Here is an 18,185-nt window from a genome sequence, read left to right as displayed (position 1 = left end):
ACACCCATTGCATTTCTCTGCCTTTCCATTATACACAGACAAAATGGGAAGGCAGAGAAATGCAATGCAAATGTATCAAGAGAAATTGCCAGAAAAGAACTTGAATGAGTCAGATATAACCAAATTACAGGATGCAGAGTTTAAAATAATGATTTTTAGGATGCTTAAAGATCTTAGAACAACAATAGATGAACATAACAGACACCTAAATAAAGAGATAGCAAGTATAAAAAAGGACATTGAAATAATAAAAAAGAATCAGTCATAAATGACAAATACAATATCAGAAATGAAGAACACAATGGAAGGAATTAAAAGCAGGATGAATTAAGCTGAGGATCGAATCAGCAGGTTAGAGGAAAAGATAAACGAAGGCACAGAAACAGAGCAGCAAAAAGAAAAGAGACTCAAAGAGTCTGAGGAAACATTAAGAGAGCTCTGTGACAACATGAGGAGAAATAACATCCACATCATAAGGGTTTGTGAGAAAAAAGAGAAAAAACAAGAGATAGAGACCTTGTTCAATAAAATCATAGCTGAAAACTTCCCTAAATTGATGCAGGAAAGTCACACAACTTCAAGCACAGAGAATTCTATTAAAGAGAAACCCAAAGAAATCTATACCAAGACACATCATAATTAAAATACCAAAGCTAACAGATAAAAAGAAAATATTAAAACCTGCTAGAGAAAAAAAGGCTATCACCTATAAAAGAGCCCCCATAAAGATGACATCCGACTTCTAAACAGAAACACTTGAGGCCAGAAAGGAATGGCAAGAAATATTTAAAGTAATGCAGAACAACAGCCTACATACAACCAAGACTACTTTATCCAGCAAGGCTATCGTTAAAATTGAAGGAGAATTAAAAAGCTTCCCAGACAAAAAAAAAAAAAACAACAAAAAACTCAAGGAATTCATTTCATCAAAACCAAGGCTACAAGAAATGTTAAGGGGCCTGTTGTAAACAGATCAAAGGGGAAAAAGAATAGAGTAAAAGAGGAATATATAGCTTTAAAGAATAAAATGAGAATAAACAACTACATATCAATAATGACCTTAAATGTAAAAAGATTAAATGATCCAATCAAAAGACATAGGGTAGCTACATGGATAAAAAAACAGAACCCATACTTATGCTGTCTACAAGAAACACACATAAAAACAAAAGATGCACATAGACTGAAGGTAAAAGGATGGAAAAAAATATTTCATGCAAATGGAAATGAAAAAAAAGCTGGGGTAGCAATACTTATATCTGACAAAATGGACTTTAAAACAAAGGCTATAGTAAGAGATAAAGGTCACTACATAATGATAAAGGGAGCAATTTAAAGGAAGATATAACCGTTATAAATATCTTCTCACCTAATATAGGAGCACCTAAATATATAAAGCAGACTTTGATGGATATAAAGGGCGAGGATGAACAGCAATACTATAATAGTATGCAATTTCAATACCCTACTAACATCACTAGAAAGATCGTCAAGAAAGAAAATTAACAAAGAAACAGCAGACTTAAAGGACACACTAGGTCAACTGGATTTAACAGATATCTTCAGAACCTTTCACCCTAAAGCAGCAGAATATACACACATTTCAAGTACTAATGGTACATTCTCTAGGATAGACCACATGTTAGAATAAAAAATTTCAGGTGATTGAAATCATATCAAGCATTTTCTCTGATCACAATGGCATGAAAGTAGAAATCAACCACAACCAAAAAACTGAAAAATATTCAAACACTTGGAAACTAAATAGCATGTTATTAACAAACGAATGGGTTAACAATGAGATCAAAGAAGAAATAAAAAAAAATTCCTCAAAATGAATGATAATGAGCATACAACAACTCAAAATTTATGGGACACAGCAAAAGCAGTACTGAGGGGGAGGTTCATAGCATTACAGGCATACCTTAAGAAGCTAAAAAAAGCTAAAAAAAAACAACATAACTCTGCATCTAAAAGATTAAAAGAACAGCAAGTAAAGCCCAGAGGGAGCAGAAGGAAGAAAATAATAAAGATCAGAGCAGAAATAAATGACACAGAGGCTAAAAAACAATACAGAGGATCAATGAAAACAAGAGCTGGTTCTTTGAAAAGGTAAACAAGATCAATGAACCTTTAACCAGACAAACCAAGAAAAAAAGAAAGAGGGCCCAAATAAATAAAATTAGAAATGAGAGTGGAGAAATAACAACTGACACCACAAAAATACAAAGGATTGTAAGAAAATACTATGAAGAACTGTATGCGAAAAAAGTAGACAACCTTGATGAAATGGATAAATTCCTTGAAACATACAATCTTTTAAAAATCAATCTGGAAGAATCAGAAAACCTAAACAGACCCATTACAACAAATGAGATCAAAACAGTTATCAAAAAACTCCCAAAAAACAAAAGCCCTGGGCCAGATGGCTTCACAAATTCTACCAAATATTCAAAGAACTAACTCCTATCCTTCTTAAGCTATTTCAAAAAATTCAAGAAGAAGGAAGACTCCAAGCTCCTTGTATGAGGTGAGCATAATTCTGATTCCAAAACTAGGCAAAGACAACACAAAGAAAGAAAATTATAGGCCAATATCCCTGATGAATTTAGATGCTAAAATCCTCAACAAAATATTAGCAAACGGGATCCAGCAATTTTTGAAAAAAATCATACACCATGATCAAGTGGGATTTATTCTGGGGAGGCAGGGCTGGTACAATATTTGCAAATCAATCAATATAATTCATCACATAAAGAAAAGGAAGGAGAAAAACCACATGATAATTTCAATAGATGCAGAAAAAGCATTTGATAAAATCCAGCACCCATTCATGATCAAAACTCTCAGCAAAGTGGGAATACAGGGAACATACCTCAACATGATAAAGGCCATCTATGACAAACCCACAGCCAACATTGTACTCAACAGGCAAAAATTAAAAGAAATCCCCTTAAGATCAGGAAAAAGGCAGGGGTGTCCAATTTCACCACTCTTATTCAACATAGTTCTAGAAGTCCTAGCCACAGCAATTAGACAAGAAGAAGAAAGAAAAAGCATCTCAATTGGAAAAGAAGAAGTAAACCTATCATTATTTGCAGATGATTTGATACTGCATATAGAAAACGCTAAAGTGTCAGTCAAAAAACTACTAGACCTGATAAATGAATTCAGCAAGGAATCAGGATATAAAATTAATACTCAGAAATCAGAGGCATTTTTATACACCAAAAATGAACTGAAAAGAGAAATTAAGAAAGCAATCCCCTTCACTATTGCAATCAAAAATATAATGTACTTAGGAGTAAATTTAAACAAGGAGATTAAAGACTTGTACTCGGAAAATTAGAAAACATTGATAAAAGAAATCAAGGAAGATACAAACAAGTGGAAGCATATACCGTGTTCATGGATAGGAAGAATAAACATCATTAAAATGTCTATATTACCCAAAGCAATTTTTAAATTCAATGCAATACCAATTAAAATAACAATGACACACTTCAAAGATATAGTACACATATTCCAAAAATTTACGGGGAACCAAAAAAGAACACAAATAGCCTCAGCAATCTTGAAAAGGAAAAATAAAGTGGGAGGTATCACACTTCCTGTTATCAAGTTATTCTACAAGGCCATTGTATTCAAAACAGCTTGGTACTGGCATAAGAACAGGCATTTAGATCAGTGGTAGTCAACCTGGTCCCTACTGCCCACTAGTGGGCATTCCAGCTTTCATGGTGGGCGGTAGCAGAGCAACCAAAATATAAATAAAAAGATAGATTTAACCATAGTAAGTTGTTTTATGAAGATTTATTCTGCCAAACTTAGTGAAAATCTGACATAAAGTACTTGGTAAGTAATTATTATTATATTATTTAACTTACTGTAACTCTGCTTTATAAATTTTATAAAGTAAAGTTACTTCCCTACTTTATAAATCACCATTTCTGTGGAACTGTTGGGCTGTTAAAAATTTTACTACTAATAGAGATACAAAAGTGGGCGGTAGTTATATAAAGGTTGACTACCCCTGATATAGATCAATAGAACAGAACAGAGAACCCAGAAATAAACCCACAGTTTTATGGACAACTTATACTTGACAAAGGAGGTAAGAGCATACAATGGAGTAAAGACATCCTCTTCAACAAATGGTGTTGGGAAAATTGGACAGCTACCTGCAAAAAAATGAAACTAGACCACCAACTTACACCGTTCACAAAAATAAACTCAAAATGGATAAAGCACTTAAATGTAAGCCATGAAATCATAAGCATTTTAGAAGAAAACATAGGCAGTAAGCTCTCTGACATCTCTTGCAGCAATATATTCACTGATTTATCTCCACGGGCAAGTGAAATAAAATACAGGATAAACAAATGGAACTATATCAAACTAAACAGCTTTTGCACAGCTAAAGATAATCAAAACAGAATAAAAAGACAAACTACACAATGGGAGAACATATTTGACAGTATGTCTGATAAGGGGTTAATAACCAAAATTTATAATGAACTTGTAAAACTCAACACCAGAAAGACAAACAATCCAATCAAAAAATGGGCAAAAGAAATGAATAGACATTTCTCCAAAGAGGACATATAGATGGCCAGTAGACATATGAAAAAATACTCAACATCACTAATCATTAGAGAAATGCAAATTAAAACCACAATGACATATCACCTCACACCAGTCAGAATGGCACTCATCAACAAAACAACACATGATAGGTGCTAGCGAGGATGTGGAGAAAAGGGAACCCTCCTGCTCTGCTGGTGGGAATGCAGACTGGTGCAGCCAATGTGGAGAACAGTATGGAGATTCCTCAAAAAATTAAAATTGAACTGCCTTTTGACCCAGCCATCCCACTTTTTGAAATATATCCCAAGAACACCATATCATTCATTCAAAAGGAGAAATTTACCCCATGTTAATGGCAGCATTGTTTACAATAGCCAAGATCTGGAAACAGTCCAAGTGTCTGTCAGTGGATGAATGGATTAAAAAGCAATGGTACATATATACAATGGAATACTATGGGGCCATCAAAAAGAAGAAAATCTTACCTTTTGTGACAACATGGATGAACCTGGAAACTACTATGTTAAGTGAAATAAGCCAGGCAGAGAAAGAAAAATATCATATTGAGGAATCCAATGAACAATATGAACTGAGCAGCAGAACAGAGACAGGAGGGATCAAAGGGACCAGAGGAAAAGAGGACAGAGGAAAAGGGATGACAGGATGGGGTAAACCTGAACAAAAGGGGGGATGGCACTATGGGGAGAGGAGCAAGGGAGATGTTGAGGGGAATATGGGGGAGGGGGAATGCATTCCGGCAACACTAGAATCTATGTAAACACAATAAATTAAAATCAATTTTAATAAAAGAGAATAAAATAATTCTCTTTATAAAATGTTCTAATTTAGAAAAAAAAAATCAGCCCATTCATTGTTTTCTCATTAAAACAGTCAAATATTTACAAGCCCTATTCATGTGACTAGCACTCATTGGTTTTTAGCACCTAGGTTTCAATACACAGAATTAGAGACAATCTATTCAGTAAAGCTTCAGAGAAAAAGAATATTAAAAAAATTGGTGTGTATGTCCATATATCTAGTTTAGTGTAGTAATTTGTGATATGTATGAAAGGACAACTTTTGTAAACATACTCCACTTAGCCAAAAGCATGCATACAAAGTGTATAAAAAGAGAGCTCTTAGAGTTTGAGAAGAGGCCTTAATCACTGTACTTAAAAATTATTTGGTGTTTGCATATAATTATTAAATCAAACTGCAATTTATTTTTTGCCTTTTCAGGCTATTTTTCTAATCACCTTTTCTGCTAGTCTGTCAACTGTAAAAATTCAATATGTTTCAATATGTCTTCTATCATGTGTGATATTAAAACGTTTAAATCTCTTAAGTTTAAATAACAAAAACTTATAGACCTTGGTCTTAAAGAAGATTTTATGAATTTGACCCCAAAGGCAAGGGAAGAAAAGAAAAAAAAAAAGAAGCCTGATGGGGGTAGTTGTACAGTGAATAAAGCATCAGACTGGGATGCAGAGGACCCAGGTTCAAAACCCTGAGGTTGCCAGCTTGAGTGCGGGCTCATCAGACTTGAGCACAGGCTCACCAGCTTGAGCGAGGGATTGCCGGCTTTAGCGTGGGATCATAGACATGACCCCATCATCACTGGTTTGAGCCCAAAGGTTCTAGCTTGAGCCCAAGGTCACTGGCTTGAGCAAGGGGTCACTTGCTCTCCTGCAGCCCCTGGTCAAGGCACATATGAGAAAGCAATCAATGAACAACTAAGAGGCCACAACAAAGAATTGATGCTTCTCATCTTTCTCCCTTCCTGTCTGTCTGTCTTTCCCTATCTGTCCCTCTCTCTGACCCTTGGTCTCCGTCAAAAAAAAAAAAAAATGAATAGGACTATATCAAACTAAAATGCTTCTGCACAGCAAAAAAAAAAAAAAAAAAAAAAACACCCAACAACAAAACAAAAAGACATGCAACTGAATGAGAGAAGATATTTGCAAACAAGAGGTAAATATCCAACAAATATAATGAACTTAAATACAACTCAACACCAAACAAAGAAAAAACTCAAGAAATGGGCAGAGGACTTGAACAGACATTTCTCCCAAGAAGCCATAAAAATGGTCAAAAGATCCATAAAATGATGTTCAACTTCACTTGTTATTAAGAAAACGCAATTCAAAACTATAATGAGATACTACCTCACACCTGTCAGAATGGCTACCATCAATAAGTCAACAAACAGCAAGAATTGATGAGGATGGGGAGAATAGGGTACCCTCAAGCACTGTTGGTAGGAATGAAAAGTGGTACAGCTATGCTGGAAAGAAATGTGGTTAATACCTCAAAAAATTAAAAATGGAACTGCCTTTTCACACAGTGATTCCACTTCAGGGAATTTATCTGAAGAACTTAAGACACTAATTCAAAAGAATATATGCACTTGTATGTTCATTGCAGTGTTATTCTCAATAGCTAAGGTTTAGAAGCTGCCCAAGTGTCCATCAATAATTGAGTAGATAAAAAAACCTGTGGAACATTTACATCATGGAATACTACTTGACTATAAAAAAGAAGGAAATCTTAACTTTTGTGACAAAATGGATGGACCTGGTAAGCATTATGCTAAGTGAAATAAGCTAGGCAGACAAAGACAAGAAACATACGACTTCACTCAGATGTAGAATCTAATGAACAAAATAAACTAACAAGCAAAATAGAAACAGACTCCTAGAGAGTGCAGGCTGACAGCTGTGGAGGGGGTACTAGGTAAGGAGGAGTGAAGAGATTGAGCAAAAAAGGATAAAAAGAGAGAAAACTCATGGACACGGACAACAGTGTGGTGATGGGAGGCAGGGAAGGTGGAGGAGGGTTTAGGGGGATAAATGGCGATAAATGGAGGTTTGACTTGGAGGGGCGGTGAACACAGAATATGGTGTACAAAAGACAACTGTGCACCTAAAACCTGTATAATTTTGTTAACCAGTGTCACCTCAATAAATTAAAATTAAAAAGAAAAAAAGAAAAAAGAATAGACCAACCATATGACCCAGCAACCCATCTTCTGGGTATCTACCTGCAAAATTTGAAAACATTTATTCGCAAAAATATATGCACCGCTATGTTCATCACAGCATTATTCGTGGTGGTCAAGATATGGAATCAAAGTGTCCCTTGACAGACGTTTAATAAAAAAGACGTGGTATATGCATATGATGTAATACTACTCAGCCATAAGAAAAGATGAAATAATGACATTTGCAATGACATGGAGGGACCTTGAGAACATCATGTTAAGAGAAATAAGTCAGTCAAAAAAAGCTAAGAATAATATGATCTCACTCATGTGGGATATAAAACTGAAACTCACAGACACAGACAATGTGGTGTTTACCAGAGGGAAGGGGGTTGGGGGCAGTAAAGGATAAAGGGGGCCAAATATATGTCGACGGAAGATGATTTGACCGTGTGTGGTGGGCACACAATGCAATTACAAAGCATGTATCATAGAGATGTACACTTGAAACCTACATAATCTTATTAACCAATGTCACTCCAATAAATTTCATATATATAAAAAAACAGAGTGTAATTCAATATAAAAATAAACAAGTTGAGCCAGAACCAAGAAAATAACTTCCAACGGTAACTTCAGAATGAAATTTAAAATTTTGTATACACAAGTTTCAAAATGGAAAGCTCTTTCTGTAACTGATCAACCTTAAAGTAAACACCACACTGAAAAAGAAAGAAGAGGAAGGAAGGAAGGAAAAAAGGAAAAAGGGAGGGAGGGAAGGAGAGAGCGAGGAAGGGAAGGAGGGAGAATGGGAGAGAAAATAGTATGTTGTTATTCCCTTGAACAAAAAGGTCTCTATACAGTAGCAGAACAAAAATGTTAACCAAAAAATGTTTATATCTTTTTGTGTCCAATTGGACTTTTAAATTAATTAGGCTGAAGGTTAAGATAAAATAAAAACAGCATGCTGAACTTAATTTCTTCACCACCTTGCACTCACTGTCATAGCACATTAGCAAAAGTTCCAGCTTTGAACTTGAACACACTGAGTCAACTAGTACTTCCCTTGGGAAATTCTTCCCCAAAATAATTAGGATAAGAATAAAAGTAATTTAAAGAATGGGCCAGCATATTTAAATGGCTTTACATCAAGCACTTACATACAAACTATTAATCCAACAGATGTGTACAAGATATAATTCTAAAAAGAAAAACAAGAATATATATTACATGTATTTTATATATGGTATAATATATTATGTTTAATTTAGCTAATATGCCTAAATAAATGTTTTCCACATATGACTTTCTTTGATAGTCCCTCTTATTATACCAATCCTCCATTATAAAGAGATGTCTCCTTGCTTGACCTGTGGGTGGCACAGTGGATAAAGCGTGGACCTGGAATGCTGAGAGTCCCGGTTCGAAAGCACGGGCTTGCCTGGTCAAGGCATATACAAGAAGCAACTACTATGAGTTGATGCTCTTCCCTGCCTACTCTTTTTTTTTTCTCTCTCTCTCTCTCTATCTCTCTCCTCTCTAAAGTTAATTAAAAAAAAAAAGCCTTTTTACTGCAATCACTTATCCCATATTAAGGAAATACAACCAGCTAGATATCACCTGCATCAACTGACCTAGAATTTTCAGAAGATACCTATTTGCTATATGCATCTTTAAAAAACAACACAAGTAATTTCTTATATGCTGCAAAAGTGAAATCCAAGGGGTTAAGATACCCTTATTCATGACAGCTGTGGAGGGTATCTTAAACAAACATCACATTAATACTAGTTATTATCTTTAAACACTCATATTATGGATAGTAATTTGTGATAGAGAAAACTAAAGACATAAAGAACTGTGAAGTCCAAGCCAGTGTATATACTCGAGAATGGCAATTGAAAGAAAAAAATGCCCAATTAAACAAGTAAAGGAAAATTTTTATGTTACTTATAGTAAACAACCTTAGATGTGGCGTACTCCTATGGAACGCTTTCCAAGATCTACATTTACTTTACTGTTGTTAATTATCAAGATAAAAGATTTTAAAAATCATGACATAAAAGAAAAAAAATAAACAAAATTAAGTAAACATTATGGGAAAAATAGGCATATGCAGCGCGTTAGGTTAGTCCTAGCTTTGTTTTCTTCTGTTCTTTAACGGAATTTCACATGTCCTTTTCATCAATCTGGAGCAAGCTATTTATTTTCTAAAAGAACAAAAGAATGTTGGCTTTCTAAGAGGAGACCAGGACTAAGAGGAGAAGTGCAGGGCCACAATCTCTTTCACTTAAGTGGATATTTCCAAAGATTGAAACAAGAATCCACATTGCATGATTCTGAGAAGTAAACTAAATAATCAGCTGTATGATAATGACAGGGCATTGAAATTGCTATGCTAGAAAATTTCTGTCAAGTATAAAATCAATAACTATAACAGCTAATATTTATTAACAGCATTATTAACAACCATTCAATATTCATATTTCATGAATTCTCACAACACTCCTATGAGAAGGTTCTATGGTTTATTCTCTGATTTACATAAAGGAGACTAAAATTCACCTAGAGAAACTTCCCAAGGTCACACTGTTGGTAAGTACTTGATCCAGGTCTGTCTGACTTCAAAATAATCAATCATCTCTACTAATAGAAGTACTTTATAGAATAAATATATAAAAATTATTATATATCATTATTAAATGGAGAAAAGATAAAAATACATGAAACATAAAAATAATACAAAAAACTTTGGTATTTAAAGTTGTTCAAATGTGGATTAGGTTGCAGATTATTTAAACCTAGTTTTTGCAGTAGATGATTTGAAGTTGTATGAATAAAGAGTTATTTAAAGGATGAAATTCCAGTTTGATGATGTCGGCTAATCCCTTACATACAGGTTTAATTCAAGGTGAATCAAAATTGTTAAATATTTAATCATAACATAGCTTATTTTTATTTTTAAATCAGAAATTACTAATCATATCATTTGAGAGCTTTAAAAAGTCCTATTTCATTTGAATGGTGTTAGACACACAAGACATGGTAACTAAAACATACTAGAACGTTAGTGTTTTTGTTTGTTTTGGGGTTTTTTTAGGTACATAAAACCATAATTTTATAATAATGATTATGGTAAAATGCACGGACCAGGGCAATAGAGCTTTCTGTAGTTCCCTAATGTTCACACTGCACCCACAGTGACACGTCCTTTCCAGCTCTTCCAGCAGAACAGCTCTATGCCGCCTGCACACTAACCGTCTCTGAGGATCAGAGGCAAAAAAATACCCACGGGCTCTCAAATACTCTGAATATCTGGGTTGCAGATTTTTGCTCACTAAAATGACTTAAGAGGCTGTAACCACTAGACCATCACCGCTTCTTAAAGGGTTTCTAAAAGTGCTGTTTTTGTGTCCCAAGGGTGAACACACGTCAGATGGAGAAAAAGAAAACTAAGCACCCTCTATGGTGTCGCACTCGTTCAACGTGTGCACAGGCCAGGCTCCGCAGCAGTGATCCCTGCCCATGTGTGAACGCTGCCTGGGCGGCGGCTCTCGCTCTCAGGGCAGAGCCCAGCCTCGCCTGGCGTCTGCTCTGGCACCACTGGGCTTTACCCAACAGGAAGCGCCACCCCGACACTAGGCTGGCCCATTGCGGGAACGAGCGGTTTCTACCCATGAGTACACACTGCTTTCTGCTTTATTCAACATTAAAGCACAGACGACTGTTCCCTGTGGGGACTACAGGACACCAGTGGAGGACAAGGGACACTCGGGGAGAGAACCACACCACAAGAACCAGTCTTCACAAAAAGTGCTCAATGTGGATTTCCAGGGAGGAGCAGGGCATGATCATCTCAAATTTGCTGATGACGTCCGGATGACCCCTGGCAAAGACCTCAGCGCATCACCGGGGGAAGAAAGCAGGGCCTTCTGATGCTTTGATCACGTACCCCCCCTTTTTTCTGGGGGGGGGAACATCAAGCAGCTGCATAACCCTGTCCAGCAGCCCATGGATTATCTCAAACTCAAGGTTCTTGTTGTAATACACAGCACAAACATGCTTGTAGTTTCTTGCACCTACATCTCTGCCAGAATTTCTTACTACAATGTCAGAGATTTCAAAGTTTCAGAGGAAGGGGCTATTCCGATTTGCTGCTATGGTCTTCAGGAGGCCAGGAAGAGGGGTAGTGCGTGCTGCCTGAAATTCAGCTGTTTTAGGATTACTTACTTATATGGGCTGCCTTTGTTGCAGAGATATCTAGACCAAGTTTATCAGCAATATTTTCCTGGGAACACAGTGCGAAGGTGAGTGCTTTGGTGAAGCCTGTGGGCAGCCATGTCTTATCTTAGAAGCTCTGTCAGCTTATTGAGAGGAAATTGATTAGCTATGGTGTATGTTTTCGGGAGCGTCATCTGAATGTTATATCCATAGTCAATTGCTACATCCTCTAATGTCACACGCATGCATAACATCAGCTCGGTTGGAGGGATTTCAATCTCAAGCTGATGCCCATTATCAATGATTTCTGACTTTAAGTACATTCTGGTCAGAAGCTTAGCAAGATTTTCCAGTTTCTCTGGTTTCAACTTTTTTGTTAATTAGGTCAGCTCGCACCATCTCCTTTCAGTAAGTCAGTTTTGAAAACGTATATGATTTCCCATTAGGAAAAACTACCTCAGCTGCTTCGACTGTAAATTTATTCTCACAATATTCACTGAACATCGTGACAATAATATCAAGAACTATTTTTGCCTTAGTAAAGTCAGTTCCTGTGCATTCAATAAGTACATTTCTAGTACTTAATGTTATTTTGGAAGGATCTCCATTGATGATCGGAGGCATTGAAAGGATGACACCATTGCTATCGTAGATAACTGGGTACAGGGGTTTATTTTCAATGATATGTAATGTTTAAGGTGGTTGTCAGTCTTGTATATATTCATCAGTTCACAGGCAGTATACTCCTTTGTCTTATTTAGAAGTTTAAATTTGATATCCAGTCGCTTTGCTGTATAAGTTAATGGGCCTGACAAAGTGTCCAAATCATGGCTACCAATAGCAACCAATGCTATTTTCCTGCAAATGTTCTGATGTAACTTCTCTTGAAGTTCAATGAAGCTGTCATAGCGATCTTTAGTAAACTTTGTATTTCGGAGAACTGCTGCTACAGCATAAGGGTATGTTTTAGCTGTCTCTTCTGTGATGATCAATTTCTGAATTTCTCCTTTAGGCATTACCCGTTTATACACTGGAGGCTTTATCTTTTTTTTAAAGACTTGAAGTCCTCGAACCAATCCCTCCAGACACAAGAGATCATATCTATTGGCAGGGACATCAATTTTGTAAAGAACAACATCAGATACTCCCTCTGCCTTTTCATTACCTTATTCCTTACTTATAATTTCCTTCTCAGAAGTGATTTCATCAAGTTCCAGACCAAATTCAAAACACAGTTCATCAAATTCTTTGTCAGCTTCTTAAAATGGGTGATGGCTGCCATTTGTATGGTCTGACAGAATGCTGAGGACTTGCTGGGGGCAGTGAGTCGATGGCAGTTGCACAGAGTTGCAGCAGGTACTCTGGGAACTGGGTACGAGGAATGCTGCTTTCAACTGCAGGTTCATCCCAGGGCTTGGAAGGGCAGATCGGGCTTCACACTGACAGTCGGAATGGCAAGTGGCTAGAACGTTAGTGTTTTTAAAAATCTGGTTGCCAATGTTAAAACTTAGATGGTCATTTAGACTGTTATAGTTTAAATTAATAACTGAAGCCATGATTATCTGCTGGAAAAACAAACTATAATCTAAAATTCTAAAGAGGTACAATATCAGAATTTCCTCATGCAAGAGAACAGTCCTACTTTTTAAAAAAATGAAGTACCAAAACATGCAACAATATGAATGACTATTAAAAACATTATGCTAAGTGAAATAAGCCAGTCACAAAGACCACAGATTAACGATTCTATTTATAATAAAACGTAAATTCCGAGTGACATAATGTAGATGAGTGGATACCAAGGGCTGAGAGGCAGGGCAGTTGGAGCGGAGTGAAGAGTGATTCCTAACAGATAAAGGGTTTCATGTAGGATGACGCAAATGCTCAAAAATTAGATTGTAATGATGGTTGTACAATTCCATGAATATGCTAAAACTGCTGTAGTATAAACTTTAGGTAAATTTTAAATAGGATTATAAACTTTAAATAGGTGAACTTTAAACTGTCTCAATAAAGTGGTTCAAAAAATTATAAAATATTAAGATAAAATATTTCACCAACCTACTCCTAATCAGAATACATGACTAATAAACTTCCCTCTGTAGTAATCACTATTGGATTATTACTTCAGGTTCTTGAAAATCACAGTAACAAAAGCCTTCTGTACTATATTTTAGACTGATTATAGTATCTGAAATACACAGGTACAAATGTAAACTAACTCTAAATAGGTCTAATGTCTTGCAATCAAATTGTTTAATAAAGAAACCCCTAAGCCTTATCATAAGTTGGAATGTAGAAGTAGTAAATAAATTTGGGTTAATCATGATAAAAAAATTACACTATCACTGTTGTTGGAATCGCACAGTTCAAATTAAGTGTAGAAGCTGCTCCACCACCCTTTATGTCCTTTATTCTCCTTTGTTTACAGTATATTTTTAAAAAATTTCCTTCACATACATCAAGAACCCCTTCAGACAGTGCTATAATGTTTTATCTGATAAATATGTTAAAAAACTTGAACAAAGAACATCTATTGCATTTAGCCATATTTCTGTTCTTTCCTTTGTCCTTCCCTAATGTCTCACAATTCTTTCCTTTATCATGCCTTTTGTGTAGGTAACTTCCTTAACCATCGTTCCAGGCTAAGTATGTGTGACAGTATCTTAGTTTTCATTCATCTGAGCACACACTGATTTCCTCCCTTTATTCCAGAGGTATATTTTCACTAGATAGAAGTCTGGGTCTAGAGTCGTTTTCTTTCAACACTTGTTCCATTTCCTTTTGCATTCTATGGTTTCTGATTAAATATCCAATGTCATTCTGTTGTTCTCCTGTAGGTAAAATGTCATCTTTCTCTGCCTGCTTTCGAGACTTTTTCTTTGTCTCTAATTTACAGGAATTTGACTATGTATTATGTATGATATGTGTATTAGTCAGGGTCTCTAGAAAAAGAGAACTGATAAGGTGGATGGAGGGATAGATGATAGATAGATAGATAGATAGATAGATAGATAGATAGATAGATAGATAGATGATAGATAGACAGAAAGGTTAGAAAGATATTTTAGGAACTGGCTCACACAGTTATGGAGGCTGGCAAATTCAGTACCTGCAGGGTAGGCTGGCAGACTGGAGTCCCAAGCAGAACACATTCTTGCTCAGAGTAGGTCAGTCTTTGTTCTATTAAGACTTTCCAATAAGATCCTGGCTAGTTGTGGATGGAGCACAGAGCACATTTCTAGCAGCTGTAGCTGATGTAATGCTGTGAGAATACTCCAGCTCCCAGAACCCTCCTGGGCATACCCAGGAAGGGAGCTCGCCGCCATAAGGAAGTGATTCAGTGCCAACCATGCAGATCCTAGATCTTTTCAGCCATTGGCTATGAAGGACATGCTATAAGATCCTATTGGCTGAACTGATGTATATAAGCTAGCTTACTTCCTGAATAAAGTGGATCTGTGTCACTGAACCTGGTCCCCGGAGTCGGGTCTTTGCGTCTCTGTCGTCCTCACCCCAGCAGGACTTGTCCACAACTGGCGCCCAACATGGGGCAGGGACCTAACCGGCATCAAAGGGACGGGTGAGTGACCCTCTGCAATGGGAAACCTCCCCCACTCTCGAGCCCCGCAGGCTTGAGCCCTCTATGCCCTATTACAGAGTAGGTGAGTTAAAGTTAGTGAAAAGGATCTTTGTACCTATTGGGAAATCCTCTCAGGTTTCAACCCTTGGCTCCAAGACGCGCCTCTTTGGGACCCCGATACTTGGGCCTGAGCTTTCCAGTGCATCCGTTCAGCCGAAGTACATGGGGGAAACCTTCCCTCTCGGCCTCATTCCTGCCCTGCTAGCGATACATGCCTGCCTGATTGGTGCTCCTGCTGGGGACCCTCCATCGGTGCCAAAAATATTACAGGCTACCCCTCTCTCTGGGGAGCCCCTACCTTCCTATTCACCCCCTTCCACTGAGGAGGAAAGTAGTTTAGCCACTGAGTTTGATGGACTTGCAGCTGAGCGTGCAGAAATGAAACCAACCAAATTGCTAACTGCGCCATCAGCTCTGTGGCCGGAAAAAGCAGAAGTCGCTACTTCTGCATTCCCTGCCAGGGCTCAATGCTCCACCCCAGCATCCCAGATGCCATTTTCTCCAACACATGTTCCTGCTGCAGACCCATGGGCCAGCCTATATGCCCCCATGCGCCTTTTTTTTTTTCTGTCTGTCTTGTATCTCTCGCTCTCTCTCTCCTCCGCCTCCTCTCTGAAATGACGCTGGAAGGACCCAGCCACGGCACAGTGGCGGGGATCACACCCTCTTCTAATGCAAGGGAGAGGTTATGCTTGTGTTTTTCAGCCAATTTGGATCCCAGAAACCCCCCAACCTGCTTGACAGGGTTTCTTGGGCACCCACTAAATGGTCAGTTTTCACCAGTCCAAAGCCACAGCCCTGGCCTTCTCCACACCGACTATGCCTGAGGGGAGGAGGTCCTCAGTGCTCCAGAAGGAGACCTCACGGCAAGCATGCATACCCCATCACCTGGAGGGATGTGGAGGTTTTGGCGGGGCAGGCCCATAGAATTCCCCTGACGGGCCCCAGGCCCTGGTGCTCTGTTCTTGCTTATGTGTGTATAGTAACAGCTGACTCTTAGATGCAGGCGGTGGCAGCCCGGGGCTCAAGCACGGCAGCGCGAGATAGTGTTTTCAGTTCATCTTTGGAGGATGAGGAGAATTGGATGAGTTGCAATTCGCAGACTCCAGAAGGTAAACGGCGGCAGCTGCGGCTGGAGGATGAACGGAAGCCAGGCTTGCATCGCCAAGTGGCCGCTGGAACAGCAAGGAGTGCCTGCTAAGCTGCTGGTGGGTTCGCTGACATTTTGGGACATAGGGGTGAATGCTATCATGCTCTCCGGAGCAGAGATGGAAATGCTGACTGCCATTGCCACGTGTTCCTCTTTGGGACAGTGTAAGACCTGCCAGGATGGCAGGGATGAGGGGGGTGGCTGAGGCCTCATGTGCATGGACTGATTTCCTGGACTATGACCTGAGTAAGCACTGGCTCCTTTGTTGGATGGACTTACGAATTTTGGACAATGTGAAATACCCTGATGGGGGTGGGAAGCAGCTTTGCTGGAAGCACTCCCCTGCCCCAGGAAGCTTTTCCCATGGCTAGAAAAAAGGCCAAAGACATTTTGTGCTTTTGGCAAAGTGCTCAGAGACTGGTGAAACGTACCTTTGTAATTGCTGAAATTGTATGATTTGCCATGTTGTTGTAATTTGTGTAATGTGCCTTGCAACCATATGCAGTACGCAGCCCATCGCAAGCCATCTTTTCTCTGTTTGGACGCTGGGACCTTTGTGGGAAGGGGACGTGCATGGACCTACGTCCATTTTTTACAATCAAAATGGAACTGTGTTTAATGGCACCTAGAAGGTCTCTGTAACACAATGGGAGGGAAATGACATCCTGACCTCTAGGAAGAATCCCTTGTTTAAGACCCCCATTCTATTTCTTAACCAGTCAAACATTACAGAAGCTTGCCCCATTGTTTAATCCAGCTAATCTATTAGCATATAGTATAATAGGTATTATAGTTGTTTTAGTTCTACTAGAGTTCTGTTGCATAATGTGTAGCATTCAGAAGTTACAACAGTAAGCTGTCATTCATCAAGTCCAACTGGCCTTAATTAAAAGAGAAGGGGGAGATGTGGGTGGAGTGCAGAGTGCATTCCTAGCAGCTGTGGCTGATGTAAGGCTGTGAGAATACTCCAGCTCCCAGAACCCTCCTGGGCATACCCAGGAAGGGAGATCGCCCACCATAAGGAAGTGATTCAGTGCCAACCATGCAACTCCCTGATCTTTTCAGCCACTGGCTATGAAGGACACGCTGTAACATCCTATTGGCTGAACCCATGTATATAAGCTAACTTACTTCCTGAATAAAGTGGATCTGCGTCACTGAACCTGGTCCCCGGAGTTGGGTCTTTGCGCCTCCGTCGTCCTCACCCCCGGCAGGACTTGTCCACAGCTAGTAGTGTTAATAGTATATTAGAGATTAACTACTATATACTCATACTTTAGAAAATAAGTCATAAATAAAGAATTAAATCTTTGCTTCATGTCCTTCCTTTAAGCCTTTCCAAGTATAAGGAGTTAAAGAGTTCAGTAATAATAATTCTCAGCAAGAATAAATAACCTGTCTCATGAATAATGTAATCTTTGTTTTATGTCCTTCCAAGGAATGTAGGGAGTTTTGTAAGTGGACTTAAGTTCCCAAGGATTTAAGATACCAATGCCCTTAAGACAAAGTTAAACAACACCTATAAGGTGCCAAGCAAGCATCCTAGGGTACATTCCTGAACAGCAGATCCCAACCACCTGTATTCTACTATGTGATTAACTGCA

General features: G+C 38.2%; 1 protein-coding gene and 1 pseudogene across 3 annotated transcripts in view; both read right to left on the bottom strand.

Annotated features, from left to right (window-relative positions):
* CCDC91 (coiled-coil domain containing 91) overlaps positions 1-18,185 on the bottom strand; it is a 380,006-nt gene that overhangs the window by 153,256 nt on the left and 208,565 nt on the right. The gene's annotated exons all lie outside the window — the stretch shown is intronic.
* Positions 11,372-16,356, bottom strand: LOC136393896 (phenylalanine--tRNA ligase beta subunit-like; annotated as a pseudogene).

The sequence above is a fragment of the Saccopteryx leptura genome, chromosome 2 (genome assembly GCF_036850995.1).
Source record: "Saccopteryx leptura isolate mSacLep1 chromosome 2, mSacLep1_pri_phased_curated, whole genome shotgun sequence".
Classification (NCBI taxonomy): domain Eukaryota; kingdom Metazoa; phylum Chordata; class Mammalia; order Chiroptera; family Emballonuridae; genus Saccopteryx; species Saccopteryx leptura.
Note: the sequence above shows the minus strand (reverse complement) of the source record. Positions and strands in the feature narration are given on the sequence as shown.